The 6,000-nt window shown below is 49.0% G+C and overlaps 1 protein-coding gene across 1 annotated transcript in view; it reads left to right on the top strand.

Annotated features, from left to right (window-relative positions):
• Positions 1–2,550: 2,550 nt before the first annotated feature.
• The window catches only part of LOC103182348 (synuclein, alpha interacting protein), an 83,363-nt gene continuing 79,913 nt past the window's right edge, over positions 2,551–6,000 (top strand). Inside the window, exon 1 of the mRNA XM_042345687.1 lies at positions 2,551–2,708. The gene's annotated coding sequence lies outside the window, so the exon portion shown is untranslated. The remainder of the gene's footprint in view (positions 2,709–6,000) is intronic.

Here is a 6,000-nt window from a genome sequence, read left to right as displayed (position 1 = left end):
TGAATCATACACTATATTGAATATATAAACACTGCATTAGCAGTGATCTGAAAATCTGCAATAGACAGGATTTGAATGGCACAATTTTGATCTGTAGGTAAGAAAGTGTCAGGATCCACAAACCAATCATGATGTTATAAGTGAACCCGGTTATAGCAAGGCATATTAAAAGTGGTCTGTCCTATATTTTAAAAGGAAAACTAGGATAAAATCATTCAGAGCCCTTGGGGGCAATATTCTGGTCATCGGGAAATTTATTAACTTTTGGCAGTATGTACTTATAATGGGATTTTCATGTGGGCTAAAGTGTTGTTCTGAAAGAAACACCTCCATATGCATTTTAGAGCAAAAAAAATGTCACCCAAGCAGGCTATTGTGCTGCTGTTTCTGAGGCTGGACACTGTAATTACAAGGTCTTCACTTCACCTCACTTTCCAGTTACTGCTTCTTAATGTTCTTTGTTTCTTGCTTTTGGCAGAGCAGCAGGAAATCCTGGTAACCAGCAACAAGCAAAGAACATCCACGTTATTCAGTGCCTCAGAAATACTCGTAAATGCAGCAGAGATAATATTGTAGGATTTAGTCATACATTTTTTCAAAAAAAATCATACCCTACTTATAAACCTAATTTATGAGACAAAATCAGATTTGGATTGTATTTTTAACAAATGTTCTGGTTAAGCACAATTGTAAGGATTCTCCAGGGTTACTTCTTTAAGCATGTTTCTTTCAGTTTCCCCCTTCCTACCTTGCCCTTTCAGCTTGCTCAGAAAATATTGTATAATTAATAAATAACAATCAGATTTTTTCACCCACAAAATACCCAGTCAATCCCCTATTCTGTATATTCTGTGAAACGCTTTCAAATGTCCTGAAGACATGGTAAGGAGCAATACCAAATGCAAGGAATATTATTAGCAGATTACCATGGTGGAAAACTACAAAAACACAGATACCATTTGCTAAACACCAGTGCAGCAATGTACACAGGGTTTATTTCATAAATGCTACTAGAAGATATTTCTGTGTCAGTTACGGTCATTTTAAGGTGCCAGCCTACCTTTGAGTCAGAAGCCGGTGACTTCAAACTCCACGTAAATTATTTGACTTCATTAAGACTCGATGACTTGATGATTTCCCTCAGGATGAACCAGCAATCTAACCCAGTCTGTATATTATTTATTACCTGTGTTTTACTTTAATCCACAAAATTTATTAAATTTAAGAGAAAAAGGCACAAGATTAAAGAGAAAGATTAGTTGACTGTTGTAGTGTTATTTTCCTAAATGTGCCAAGTGGAAAGGACTTTATCTGATATAATCCTCTCCCTCCAACACCTCCAATGTCGATTTAAGATATGCATTTCCAAAAGAGAGTTGCAGTTCTGGTTTGATTCATAATAATAACCATCTTTGCATTTGGTATAGCACTTAATAACGTTGGAAGGACATCTCAAAGCACTGTGCAGGATTTACTGTGAATTGGAGTGATTGTGTAATTGTCATGTAGGAAAACTAGGGAACACAATTGCACAACAATATCCCACATGCAGCCATAAAACGAATGACCAATTTTATTATTTAATAAGAACAGTCCTTGCTTTTTGGCACAGCGCCTTCACAGGATTTGCAGTCCACAGCATTTACTATAAAGTGTCGTGATTGTGTTTTTTGTGGGACACGTCAGCCGGTTTGCGCACAGTATTGCCCCACAAACAGCCAAGGAGCGAGTGACCCAATTTTTATTCTGGGGGACTCGCTGGCGAGGACATCGGGAGAAATTCCCTTCTCTTTTCAAATAGCGCCACGGGATCTTTAACGTCCAGCTGAACAGATGGACCTCAGTGTAACGTCTCATTCGAATCACAGCACCTCCCGCAATCCAGCGACTGACTGACCGACCGACCGAAGTGTCAGGCCAGACTGTGGAGAAATTATAATGTGCGTTCGTAGTTTTGCCCTACGGGGAAACACCTGGGGAGGGTGGGGGGGAATTCCTCTCTCTCTCGCTCTCTGTCCAAGAAAAAAACAAGAGCTTAGTCACTCGCTTGGTCCGCGTTTGTGGGACAATACTGTGCGCAAGACCTGGGTGATGCGTTTTCGCCCACAAAATCAGTGCGCTTTAGTGTATATTACAGTCCAAACGTCGCAACGACGCGATAAGGCGCGACATTGAATGCGAAGATATGATGATGACGACGATTATTATTATTATTATTATTATTACTCTCCTGTGAAGCCTTTGGAGGCGTCTCGACGACAGGACAGGACACGGCGCTGGATCAAACGCAAAGATTATCATCACTCACAACCAGAATGATAATAACGATGGGGGACGGGGGGGAGGGAGAAAAAAAAAAGGAAAGTACTGAACGTAAAACACAAATAAATGACCCCAGAAAAAAAAGCTACAGCACAACGTCGCTTCTCCTCCTCCTCCTCCTCCAACAACAACAACTCCTCCTCGCACTGAGCTGAGCGCAGGGCGGAGACGAGGCGTCACTCAGAGGGGAGGGAAGGGGAGGGAGTGAGGGGAGGGGAGTGCCAGTGCGAGAGCCACAGACCGGGCAGAAGCGGCGAGAGTGAGGTGCGGAACGGCTCGGACTTGTGCTTCATGACTTGCGGCGCGAAGGTTGAGCAGAGGACGCGGCGGCGGCGGCGACGACGACGGCGGCGGCGGCGGCGGCGGCTCTGAGTCGTGGCGAGAAGGTGAGAGGGGGGGAGAGAGCTTCCATCATCTGCTCCTCACGGGTCCGCAGCCGTTAAACCGTCCCCCGCCCCTGAACGGAACACCGCTCACATTCAAACCCCGCGTTCCGACCGACCCCCCCATCCCCCCCCCATCCCCCTCCTCCTCCTCCTCCTCCTTCCACCCATTGTGCCTGAAACTCTTCACCGCTATAAGAACAGAGGGGTCTTGGCCAGAAAATAAAATGTAGCCCAAAGTCCACCACGAGCCCAAAAAGTAGCCCGATATTACGCGTCCGTCTCCCAACGGGTACAGCCGCAACAGCCCCAGAGCGGAGTGGCCCCGTTTATTAGGTTCGGTGCTGTTGAAACTGTGTCAGAAAAAGATTCTCATGGGGAGGGGGAGGGGGAGGGGAGCGGGAGAAACATTTTGCGGGTTTCAAATTTTTTTTTAAAAAAATTTTTTAAAAAAGAGAGCTGAGGCACCCGCCCCGGGCTCGGGACGACAACAAAACCCGCCCAATTGGGCGTGAACCCGCCCAACCTGGTGACATTGGCTGAGGAACTGTCCAGAGTGGACATCATCATCACCACCACCCACCACCACCACCGAGACAACCTAACTTGAAACAAAGGAGGAGGCGGGGCGAGGAGCAGGGGGCGGGCCTTAGTGGTTCTCAGCGCGAAGTGATTGGTAGTAGTGCAACGCTTTGACGGCCGCCGCGGCCGCTGGTTGGTCACGGGAGCTGTCAATCTTTCACAGCTGGTTTCCCCCCCCCCCCTCCCCCAGAGGTTAGGTTGTCCGTCGCGGGGAGACGAGCTCCGGGATGGAAAGTGATGTGAGGAGCGGTGTCTGTGCTCTGTTATCTCTATTCTGCTTCTCATTTTGTTTAACCAAAGATGAACAGAGAGACAGAGAGGAGACTTTTTTTGCCCCCCACCTCGGGGATGCCAAATGCTTGTGTTTATAACCCGTACCCACCCACCGACCCACCCCCGGGTACCCACCCCGGATACCCCACCCCCGGGTACCCCACCCGCCCAACCACTCCACCGGGTACCCACCCACCAACCCTCCCCGGATACCCACCCACCAACCCTCCCCGGGTTCCCACCCACCCACCCTCCCCGGGTACCCACCCACCCACCAACCCTCCCCGGGTACCCACCCACCAACCACTCCCCGGTACCCACCCACCAACCCTCCCCGGGTACCCACCCACCGACCCTCCCCGGGTACCCACCCATCGACCTTCCCCGGGTACCCACCCACCAACCCACCCCGGGTACCCACCCGCCAACCACTCCCCGGATACCCACCTACCAACCCTCCCTGGGATCCACCCGCCAACCCTCCCCGGGTACCCACCCACCAACCCTCCCCGGGTACCCACCCACCAACCCACCCCGGATACCCACCCACCAACCCTCCCCGGGTACCCACCCACCAACCCACCCCGGGTACCCACCCACCAACCCCACCCCGGGTACCCACCCACCAACCCTCCCCGGGTACCCACCCACCAACCCCACCCCGGGTACCCACCCACCAACCCCACCCCGGATACCCACCCACCAACCCACCCCGGGTACCCACCCACCAACACTCCCCGGGTACCCACCCACCAACCCACCCCGGGTACCCACCCACCAACCCCACCCCGGATACCCACCCACCAACCCTCCCCGGGTACCCACCCACCAACACTCCCGGGTACCCACCCACCAACCCACCCGGGTACCCACCCCACCAACCCTCCCCGGGTACCCACCCACCAACCCACCCCGGATACCCCGGATATCCACCAACCATGGATTTCGCTTGACAAGCGAATGAAATTGTTGCAGAATTTGAGGATCCAAGTTGGGACGATGGGTTTGAAAAATTGCACCCTCTTTTTTCGTACCGGAACAGAGAGGGTTAAGAAGAGGTGTAGTGGATGACATCAAAATTTGAAAAGGTTTTGTGAGGATAAATAGTGACAAATTATTCCAGCTGGTTGCTGATACTTTAATAATTGTGAAGGGGGGGGTGTAAATTGTTGCTGAAAGAGTTTAGTTGGAGGTTAGTGGAAACATTTTCACTCAGAGGGTTGCCAATGTGGAATACTTTGCCACAAGCGGTTTTTGAGGCTGAAATCATAACATTTAAAGGGGAATTGGATAAACAATTGAAGGACATAAAAGGGCATGGGGTAAGAGCAGGGAATTTGGATTAGATGATGCTTCTCCAGTGGAGGAGCTCGCACAAGCAGAAACGCAGTGGGTCAAAATTTCTGTGCTGCAATTTCTACACATCTATTCTTTCAACACAGGGAAATCTTGTTATATCAACAACCTCATTTACAAGCAAGGTTCAAAAAATGTTGGATTTCTTGGTCATCAGGTCACTGCTGATGTCATTTCCAGCGCGCTAAGTAAAGGAAATTTTGCTAATGTGACTTGTTGTGCGCTATATACATGGAGGCAGCCAGCTGGGTGCACCATGCTTCTGGTTAGTGTGGGTCCACAGTAGACCCACATCAAAAGTGAAGCAGTGCTTCATCAAAAGATACTATAAGTACTTATGAAGCAATGCAGTTCAATAATCCTGTTAAAAAATTCCAATCTGCAGAGAACTTAATGGGGTAGTGATGCAGATGTGAAGCTTTGTAGTGGCTTCCAACATTTTAAAGAATGTCTCATTGAATAATGTCTGTTACATGCCCAAAACAAGAACGTTTTGCTTAATAAGTATTTCTTTCCTGATGTAGATAATGCCAGCAGAGTCTCTAAGATATAAGAATGCTCTTTTGAGGACTTGACACTTCCTGACCTTATAGATGGGTGACATTTCTCTCTTTCTCTCACTTTGAAAGCCCTCCACGGTCTTCTTTCTCCCTACCTCTGTGACCTACGAAACCTTTACCAACCTGTCTGCTCCCTCTCCTCAACAGGCACCTCTCCCCCGCCCTGCCCGCTCCATCATCAGCAGTTGGGTATTCAGCCTTTCTGCCCCCACTCTCTGGAACGCCATCTCAGAGCCTCTTGTTTCCTTCAAGGCACATCTCAAGATCTTCCTCTTCATCCATGCCTTCGGTCATTTTTGCACCTCCACCCTCCTTACTTTCCACCCCTCTTGATTCCAACCCCCATCTTGGGTGCAAACCCTTCACTATCCAGTGCCTTGGGATGTTCCCCTGGCGTGAAAGGCACCGTATCAATAACCTCTTGTCATCAAGTATAAAGTAATAGTGTACTCTGCTGTTCATGACTATGGGATTCAAAAGCATTCATTAGGAAAATGACAGGTCGAGTAACTCTTGAGGTTCAA

The sequence above is a fragment of the Callorhinchus milii genome, unplaced genomic scaffold (assembly GCF_018977255.1).
Source record: "Callorhinchus milii isolate IMCB2004 unplaced genomic scaffold, IMCB_Cmil_1.0 Scaffold74, whole genome shotgun sequence".
Lineage (NCBI taxonomy): Eukaryota > Metazoa > Chordata > Chondrichthyes > Chimaeriformes > Callorhinchidae > Callorhinchus > Callorhinchus milii.
This window is presented reverse-complemented; position numbering and strand designations above follow the sequence as displayed.